Here is a 10,897-nt window from a genome sequence, read left to right as displayed (position 1 = left end):
ATTATAAGCTTTACAAGATTAAGACATGACAATCAATAAAAGCAAAAGGGATACAAAGAGACAAGAACATGCTTACATGGAAATTATAGTGAAACCAGAAAGAACACATATATATAAAAGTAATGGGCATAAAAGCAACGCAAAAGAGAAAGAAACAAAAACTAATATAAACGACAACAGACACAAATTTTATAAAGCAGCCAAAGTGCTAGATTTGTTTCTATCCTCTTAAAGTCACGTACGTTACATATCACTTTGCAAACAAATTACTTGTTTCCTGCATTTAAAATCTTAGTAATCAACATCGTTTAGTATAAATCAAAGGCTAATCAAGATTTAATTATGTGTAACACAAAGGTCAGCTAGGACTTTAAGAATTTCCGTTATAGTATATATGGCAAAGGCATTGAAAAGAGAAAAGCTATTAATTATATTGCCAAATGGTCTTTCTAATAAGTACTGTTGTGGTATTATTTATTTTATTCGAGTGTCTTCTTACTTTTATTTTTCAATGCAAATCAACTAGCATAATTATAACAAGTTGTAGACAAACATATTGTTTACCTTGAAAATGGTAATAACAATTAGATTTGATTTTATGGTTTTAAAAATATGTGAGTTAGTTGTTAGACAATAGATCTTAAGTGAAAGATTAGAAAGAATAAGATAATAACTTGTAGATAGTATAATAATCAAACCGAATGGCTAGAAATCGGAGCCTCGAGCTTGTGTATACGGTGCCTCGAGGTCGAGTTGGGTGCCCGACTAAGGGCTGTCGATGGAGGATTAACAGTTATGATAAATTCGATGGCGGCTCTTTATGACCAATAATGAGCAATAAATGAAGAAAAATAAATAGAACATAATAAGTATAAGCAATAAGTAGTGAGATCAAGAGAATATGTTAAGTTAAGGAGCAAAGAGAATGTTCTTGTATATTCAATATTATGTATCAGATCCCCTACAAAAATGACAACGGTCCCCCTTATATATGAGGGGAAAATCCCAATATGACACATGCATAATTATTACATAAAGATGAGCATAAACATATACAATATTTCCTAATGTACATTCTAATACATTAATTTAACACACTTTAATAGGCAATCTGTTAAGCCTTTTAATTCAGCATTTTTTGCAGTTTGAAGTCACCTCAGAACTAATCTCAGAAATGTGTACCTGGAAAGGGACCACAAGGAAAAGGAAGAAAAGGATCAGCAGGAGCAGTAGCAACAACACAGCAACAGCAACAGTAACGGAAACAGAATAGCCCAGTAATAGTGTTTAATGAAACCAGCAGAATTCCAGCAACACCCCAATGAAACAATAACAAATAACCAACCAAACTCAAGGAACAAACCAAACGAAAGTCCAGAAATACCAATAGCAATCAACGGGCAGATACAAAGTGAACCTTTTTTTTTAGGTTGAAAGACCAGTTAATGTTTAACCCTTAAATTTTGACTCTGTATATCCAGTGTATTCAGAGTGTATATCGGGTGTATACTACTCTCTCTTTAGATTTTCAGAATGTTTTTTCTGTTCCGAAAAATCCCCAACTCTCTCTTAATGTTCAGAAAATCCTCTTTCCTCTCTCAAAAATTCGTCTTCTCTTTTTTCCTAATGTTCAGAAATTCCCCCTAACTTGTGTCAAGCTCTTCTTTATTTATAGCCAAACTTGAAGCACTTAAATTAATCCCACCATCTTCTCCTCATCCCCCTTTTAAATCTCACTACTTAATGTTTTGTCCCCCACTATATTAAACAAATATATTAGTTCTCACTACCACATATCTTTTCTTTATTTAATTCCCTTATTGCCCCACTACCGCATGTTTTGTCCCCCACTATATTAAACAATGTATTAATCCCACTACCATGTCTTGTCCCCCACCATGTATTAAACAATGTATTATTTTAATATTATTTAATACTTAGTGGACAGAGCACTCATTAATCATTTTTTTAAAAACTTAAAATCTCGAAAATGCCCCTGAAAATACTGCAATTTACCATTCTACCCCCATCCCTTTCAATTTGTACCAAAACCATATCAGCTATAACCAATTCACCTAATCAACGATCCAATTAACAAACAAACTCTGAATAACAAACTCGCCCAAACAAACTCCTAATCGACAACGTTCATGAATTAACAACAGAGTCAGATTCATATCCGAACTTAAACGGGACAAACAAGTTGATTTAAATCACTAAACTCGATCATCGGTTGACCTCAAACTAAATCAAACAATATCATAACCAAGATGAATGATTCATACTAAATCAAAAACTAAAGACCAACACATAAACACTCGACATTAAATCACTTGATGAAAAACTAACGAATTTCAAACAAAAAATGAACACGAATTAAATCCAACAACATTACAACAAAGATGAGTGATTCAAACTAAATCACTCGACATTCGACATTAAATCACTTGATGAAAAACTAACGAACTTCAAACAAAAAATGAACACGAATTATCTCTAACACAAACAAAGACCTGGGTTCGAATTCAAACTAACCTATCTGAACCGAGTTCATGGCTGGACGTAGCAGAAGCGATGGTGGTCGCTTATGTGGAGTGGTCGTTGTTGGTTTTTCCGGCGACTGGAGGAAATGACGAAGGAGATGAAGCAGCGGCCATGGTTGCTGCTGGTTGGGCGACGCTGGAGGGGTCGTTTGGAGGGTGGTCGCCAGTCTTCGAGCTGGAGTTGCTCGCTGGTTGAAGACGAAGCAGAAGAAGCAGCAGCATGATGAAGAAGAAGAAGAAGCAACGTTTGGTTTGGAGGTGTTGCTGCTTGACGTGATGGGGACGAATAAGATGCAGAAGGGCAGCCATGAGAGCTTGAGCTGTTCGTTGGTTGCAGGAAGATGGACGATGGGGCAGCTGCTGGTCGACGAGCTACTGGTCGACGACGAGATGCTGGTGGCGGCGATGGCAGTGGGGTTGTTTGAGGCGACGTGGTGAGGAGGAAGGAGGGCAGCCATGGGAGCTTGAGGGGCTGCTTGGAGAAGGAGAAAGAGAGGGGGCGGGTGGCTTTTTTAGGGTTTTTGGGGTAGGGAAAAATGAAAAAAATGAAAGGGGGGGTTGGGATTAGTTTGAGTTATGGGGAGGACTGGGTCGGGTCGACCCGGTGGGGGTTATTTGGTTTGGGTCTGGTTTATTTAAATTAAAAGGTGGCCCAATCCGATTTTCTTCTTATTTCCATTGCTTCTTTTTTTCTTCTTTTATTTTTTCTTAAACTAAAACTAAGTTCTAAAAATCCTAAATTATCCTATAAAACTAAATTAATTTATAAATGTGCTAATTAACTCTTAATAACAATTAACACACAATTAAATAGCAATTACGATAAAATTACGCAATTTGGATATTAAATGCCAAAAATACGACGTACATTATTTTAATGATTTTTATTCTTGTAAAACAAACTTAATTGCTCCTAATTGTAGAATCAAATCCTAAATGCAAATGCGACATATTTTTGTATTTTTTATTAATTTAACAAATAAACATGCACGGACAAATACAAATAATTATCAAAAAATGCACGAAAATTCTCAAAATTGCGCACAAAGGAAAATTGTTTTATTTTAAATTTTTTTGGGAGTAATTCTCATATAGGACAAAAATCACGTGCTTACAAGTCTCCTAATCTATTATTTTTCAATTCAATTAAATACTTCAATTGCAATTGTTCGTTTATTTTATTTTAATTGCTTATCCAATAATACAGGGATTCTCATAGATATTGATTGTGTTTGTAATTGCTTTAGTGTCACTTGCTTTTAAGTAATGTATCGGTTAATAATTTTTCTATAAGGGTAAAAGAAAAAAATAAATGACATTCTTTTTTGATATGGATATCAAGTAGACAAGTAGTAGACTGATCAACATACTTGGTTTTACGTTTGCACGTTGTACTATGGTTTAGTTCCTCCTCCGATTTCTAGTTATGTATAAAAAATTCTACTACTAAGGATGTAGAGCGAGAAATTCCAACTTCTCGCTAAAAAAATAACTACATTACCTCCTCTTTCTTCTACCACCTTGAACCTATCAAAAATGACTAACATTCTACATGCTCCAAACACTGATCCACCTGACCTAAGTTCAATGAACATTGATGACCCAATCGCTACCCACCAAAATCCATCTTTTCAGCAAACTTCACTACACAATAACAATACGTGTATACCAACCATCTCCAATACCCAATACTATCTTGACATGTCGGCTGAAATACTAGAAGATCCAACTCCAGAAAATTTCATCCCCATTTCTACTGAAGACAAATCACGGCTTTATTCCCCTTGGAAATACTCGCTTATAGTTAAAGTGTTTGTAAGGAAAGTGGGCAACTTAGCTCTCAAACAAAAACTACAAACTCTATGGAAACTCACCCTGTCACTCATTAATCTAGGGAACGAGTTCTTCCTCATAAAATATCAAAAGGAGAAAAATATGAATAAGGCATTACATGAGGGTTTGTGGTTTTTTTTAAATCACTTTCTCTCAGTAAGACGATGGGAACCTAAGTTTCTAGCATCTATCGCGAAATTTACTTACACTGCCATCTAGTCTCGATTATCAGAGCTGCCTACTGAGTTCTATGATGTTGACATCCTATAAAAAGTGAGAAATAAACTAGGTAAACTCCTTAAAATTGATATATGCACGTCGTCTACGACTAGAGGGCACTATGCTCAAATCTGTATCGAAGTACCACTTGAAAAACTACTACAATTTCATGTATTCATTGGGACCCATCGTGAACAAATCCTTTGTGAAGGTCTAAGTATCCTATGTATCGTATGTTGCATTGGCCATACTAATGCAAATTGCCACACTAATCACACGCCAACAGCTACATCACTATAATTAAACAATAATTTATTAGCTACTACAAATGCATGTCAGGAGATATAAGCTCCAGATTTAGAATGGAAGATGGTTATATTCCCCAAACGGCCTCCAAAATCCATGTTGCACAAACACATTAAATTCAAGAGCAAGGTTACCAACTTGCCACATAAACCCGGATTCCGCGAGGAAAAATGGGGCGCGACACTCACATATGCAGGAGATTAAGGAAGACCAACCAGGTACGTCCCTCGTTAATTATCACGCTAAATACTCAAACACTGTATTATCTCAATTAACTGCTCAAAATCTATTAGCAATAAAAAATAGTTTTGATTTATTAAATAACTTTAATGACCTAATGGATTACCCTACAAGCCCAACCCTACAACTAGAGGTCCAGCCACATAACATGGTGATATCCGATGGGTCTACCCAATTACCCTTACCACCTCTAGAAGATGACTTACCCACTTACCCTACATCACACTTTCTTAAGATGAATAGTACAACTAGAGACACGAATCCTTCATCTTCATACACCACGTTAGTAGCGCCTCTCATATCTCCCAATCAAATAACGACTACCATCCACTCTCCAAACCCTAGTACAAGCCCACACACAATTGCACAAGGCAATCATGAACCCTCGACATCAAATCTTAAGCCTAACTCAATACATGAATCTGCCACACCACTCTCCATGCAAATCATCCAATTGCTCCCTAGCCCATATGACAAGCCTACTATACATGACACCCCCTTCTACATTAACACAACCGCCTAAATTAACCTCTCATACAATTACAAATACTGACAAACCATCATTAACAACAAGACACCATACACGACTTACTAATCAACCATCTTCCTCTATATCAAACTTTAGCCGTGCAAAGGTACCATGTACCAACCTTTCCTCTAAGAACTCACCACCAACGACCATCTCAACTCCCCTTCAAGCCACTCAATATCCAATTCCTCACCCCCAGCAACCATGCAAAATAATACACAACCTCCAGCAACTTATCAAGTGATCTACATATCACAAGCACCCAACCCCTTCAACCCACCTCAATCATGGCTGAAAATGGGTTTGTAAAACCATGCACTTACCTTCTCTATGATAGCAAACAATCAGGAAGTGATAGTTCGCCTAAAATATCCATAGGATTTGGGCTAGATAGTAACAGAGGACATGACAGCAGTCATGACCTACTTTGATCAATACCACTGGGCGACAACACCAATGAACACCAACACCATACGGTGGAACCACTTTTCTTACTTCCAGAACCAATTCAGTCCTCCAACCTATGTAGAACTACCCTTCTACCCACAGTCTCACTCCTAGATACCTTAGATACACGAATACATACATATCCATCAAATGATGCCCATGTCACCAATGAGCCCATTCGAGCCACTAACTCCAACATCAACCTCAATGAGCCCACAGCCTCCAAGCTCAGAAGATCAAGAAATAATAACACCACATGAAATAGTTACAGTTATGGAATAAATGAGGGAGATAAGAACGGAACCAGTGTGGCTAGAGACATTCCATATCTCCGTCCTCATGGAGCAATACGGAAAAAAATACTACTCAACTGTCCACCAGAAGTGACTAAGTGCCTGATCAAAATGAGGTCAACAGTGAATCCAGAAGCAGAGAAATTTGTAGTGGTGATCATACCAACTCTCAGGGAGGTGACTCAGCCAACCAACGAGGAGAATCTAGTACTGGTGGAGCAGGAATCAGCCCCACCATAACCACTCCAATGCAGTAAATCTATGAGTTTTATCATCTAGAACTATAGAGGTGCCCAATCACCAGACTTTCGAAGGAACTTCCGTTCCGTGCTCAACTACTACTAACCAATATTGGTTGTGCTCCTAGAAACACAACTAATGGAGCATAACCTACTTAAGGAAGATTTTGATTTTACCAACCTCTCACAAGCACCAGCTGAGGGACATGAGGGAGTATAGTAATTTTATGGAATGATAATCTAGTTAATATTACTGAAATCATCGTCAAAGATCAAGAGATACATTGCATGGTCCAGGTATATCCACAAGGTCCACCTTTTGTATTTTCGGCTACTTATGCAAGTACCTTATTATCATCAAGGAAAGTGTAACGACCCAACTGGTCGTTTTTAGCTCTAGCGCATCGTTCAGCAGTCTGAGGCCATGAGCAGCTTCATTTCAGGTATTATGACTTGTACGCGTGGTCGGAATTGAATTTCGGAAAGTTCATAGTTGATTTTGAGAGAGAATTCTCATTTCGGAAGCCTTGAGTTGAAAGAATTGACCAAGATTGGATTTTTGAGCAAACGACCTCGGAATCGGGATCTGAAGGTTCCAGTAGGATCGTGTGATGATTTTAGACTTAGGCGTATGCCCGGATCGAGTTTTGGATGACCCGGGAGCGTTTTGGCGCCTATTGTGGAAGTTAGCATTTTGGAAGAAATTTCATAAGTTTGGCTTGAAGTGCATTTCAGTGTTATCGATGTCCGTTTGGGATTCTGAGTCTGAGAGTAGCTCCGTATGGTGATTCTGGTGTTGGGAGCGCGATCGGAAGTGAATTCGGAGATCCGTACGTCATTTTGGAGTCATTTGGCTAAAGATAGAAATTTGAAGGTTTTTGAGAAGTTTGACCAGGAGTGGACTTTTTGATATCGGGGTCGGAATCCGATTTCAAAAGTTGGAGTAGGTCCGTAACGTCAAATATGACTTGTGTGCAAAATTTGAAGTCAATCGGACGTGATTTGCTAGGTTTAAACATCGAAAGTAGAAGATGGAAGTTCTAAAGTTCATAAAGCTTGGATTGGAGGTCGATTCGAGATTTTAGCATTGTTTGATATGATTTGAGGCCTCGAGCAAGTCCTTAATGTGTTTTGGGACTAGTTGGTATGATTGGTTGGGGTCCCGGGAGCCTCAGGTGAATTCCGGGTGCTTAACGGATCAAAAATGGGATTTTTGAGAAGGGCTGAAGGTTGCTGCTTCTGTCATAACCGCACCTGCGGTTGGTGGACCGTAGGTGTGAGACTGCAGAAGCAGTCCTTGCATAGCAGAAGCGGCCCAAGTAAGCCAGGCCAGGAACCGCAGAAGCGGCTCCCAAACCGCAAATGTGGCTACGCAAATGCGGCCCCCAGACCGTAGAAGCGGTCCCAGCCTTCTCTCCCCATTTCACAGATGCGGTCATCTTCCCGCAGATGCGGGACCGCAAATGCGGGACCCTGACCGCAGATGCGGAAGTGCTGGAGGCAGTGAGTTCTTTTAAAAATTGGGAGATGGTCATTTTTCTTCCATTTTTCATTTGGTATGGGCGATTTTGGAGAGCTTCAAGAGGGGATTTTCATCATCAACGATAAGGTAAGCTAACCCCACCTATATTGAGTTAAATATATCGATTTTATGTGGATTTTAGCATGTAAATGGGTAGAAATTTGGAGGTTTGAGGAAAACCTAGAAAATTGATAATCATGGATTTGACCGCGATTTTGGGTATGGAATTAAGAGAAAATCATATATTTGAGTTCGTGAGCTCATGGTTAAACCTTATCTTCAAAGAATTTCGGAATCCGGGCACGTGGGCCCGAGGGAAATTTTATCAACTTTTCGATTGGCGTTAGAAATTGCTATAAATTGGATTATTATGAGTACTTGAACATATATTAATGGATTTTGCATAATTATTGACTAGTTTTGGAGCGTTGTGCATCCATTTAAGTCTTCGGAAGGGCGCAGAATGCCGGTTATGGATCTTCGGAGCTAGGTGAGTCTCCTTTCTAACCTTGTAAGAGGGAATTATCCCCATAGGTGAGTTAATTGGTTATGTGATTCTATTTGTGGGGGCTACGTACGCGTGAGGTGACGAGAGCCCGTGCGTAGCTACTATTATACTATTGTCCGGGTAGTCTAGGACCCAAAAACATGTTGTACTTGGATTATTTGTAAACTTATTGACATCTTGAATTGCTTAAATCTCATCGAATTGATACATGAATTTCTAAAAGGATTAAACTTCATTTTTCTTAAATAATTAAATGAGAATTGGCTTTGATTGGAATAAACATTTCCCGATAAACTCTTAATTGATTGTTTGACTGTGTATATCTATGTGTGCCCGCATCGCATGTATGATTCGCGAGTGGGGTATTTGTTTATTTATGTTGACCGTGTCACATGTATGATACGCTAGCGGGTTAATAGATGCATCTATGGTTTGTGTCGTTCGACCCTCGGCAGTGCACATTTTACATTTCTGTTGGATCGGGTCGTACGACCTCGGCATGATATGTGCATGCTTGTATTGTTTGCCTGAGAATGTTATGCGATAATATTTGCCTTCCCTGGCCATATATAGTTTATAAGCATAATGAAAAGTAAACTTTGGAAATCCGCACTTATTTGAGATGTTGTTTACCTGCTATCTGGTTTTACGAGTTTATAATTGTTTTATAAAAATCCATGATTTCCTCACATTTTCATTATATTGTTATTGGACCACTAGTAAGTGTCAAAGTCGACCTCTCGTCTTTACTTCTTCGAGATTAGACGGGATACTCATTGAGTACACGTTGTTTTCGTACTCATATTACACTTTTGTGCATTTTGTTGCACAGGCACATGCATCACTAGTGGCCTAGTGGGCGTAGCAGCATGGTTGATACGGAGACTTAGGTGAGCTGCATTTCCCGAGACGATCCCGCAGCCAGCAAGCCTCTTTCAGATTACTGTATTTACTTTCTGTCCAATTTATATTCCGGTCGGTTGTTGTATTATATTGTTTCCTAAAGATAGCTCATGCACTTGTGACACCAGGTTCTGGGATGGTTATAGGATTGTTTTATATTAGGTTTGTTAAAGGCATCATGGTTATTTCTGTAAATTTTATTATTTGATATTTAATGTATAAAGAAAAAATGATTTCTACAAGTACTAAAAATTGGAATTTAAATAAGTATTTTGGTTGGCTTGCCTGACAGCGGTGTCTGGCGCCATCATGACCCTTGGTGGATTTTGGGTCGTGACAGAAAGTTTTATGGCAAAACTTAATACAAATAGCTAATACTTATAACGGCCCATAAATCGTAGGGGGTAATTTCAATGATTCTATACTCGAATGAAATATTTGGAGGTTGTGCATTAAATAATAATCGAGCAGATTTGATGCTTAACTGGTTTAATTATTGTAAACTCACAGATTTAGGTTTTAAGGGAAGAAAATATATACATGGACGAATAAACATAGGAAAGTAGCCATGATATTGGAAAGATGAGATCGTATTGTGACAAACTATGAATGGTTAAATATCTCCCCCGAAGCATATGTTCACCATTTACCCAGAACTCATTCGGATCATTGTCCTTTATTGTTAACTTTCTATAAAAATGCACCACCTAGAAATAATATTTTTTATTGGAAACTATGTGGCTAACTCACAAGGAATTCCCCCAATTAGTGGATCGAATTTGGAATAATAGCCCTCCTTTATTAGAGGCAATTGATAATTTTACTACCCTAGTCAAAATATGGAACAAGACTCTTTTGGTAATATCTTTTATAAAAGATCACCTTACGGCACGATTAGCGGAAATTCAAAAATCGCCTAATTACACAACTAATGACTTCCTACAGAACCTAGAAAAAGATCTTATATACCAATATAATCAAATTCTAACCCTTGAAGAAGATTTTTGGAAATTAAAATCTCATATTAATTGGCTTAACTAAGGGGACGCCCATACAAGATTTTTTTCATCTGTCTACTCTCAAAAGAAGGCGCCGGAACAAAATAATTGCTCTCAAAGATCCTTCAGGCAATTGGATTTCAGACAACGACCTACTTCAACAATTAATTACCCACTACTATCAAAATCTCTATACATCCTCTTATACGACCTCCTCCAGGAATCATAATCCTAACAATTACAATATACTATTTCAAGCTGATGCTACTAAAATATCCATGGCAGTGACGGATCAAGAAATAATAAATGTTGTGCAT

Source organism: Nicotiana tabacum, chromosome 3 (assembly GCF_000715075.1).
Source record: "Nicotiana tabacum cultivar K326 chromosome 3, ASM71507v2, whole genome shotgun sequence".
NCBI lineage: Eukaryota > Viridiplantae > Streptophyta > Magnoliopsida > Solanales > Solanaceae > Nicotiana > Nicotiana tabacum.
The sequence above is the reverse complement of the archived record's forward strand: the minus strand, read 5'-3'. Positions refer to the sequence as shown.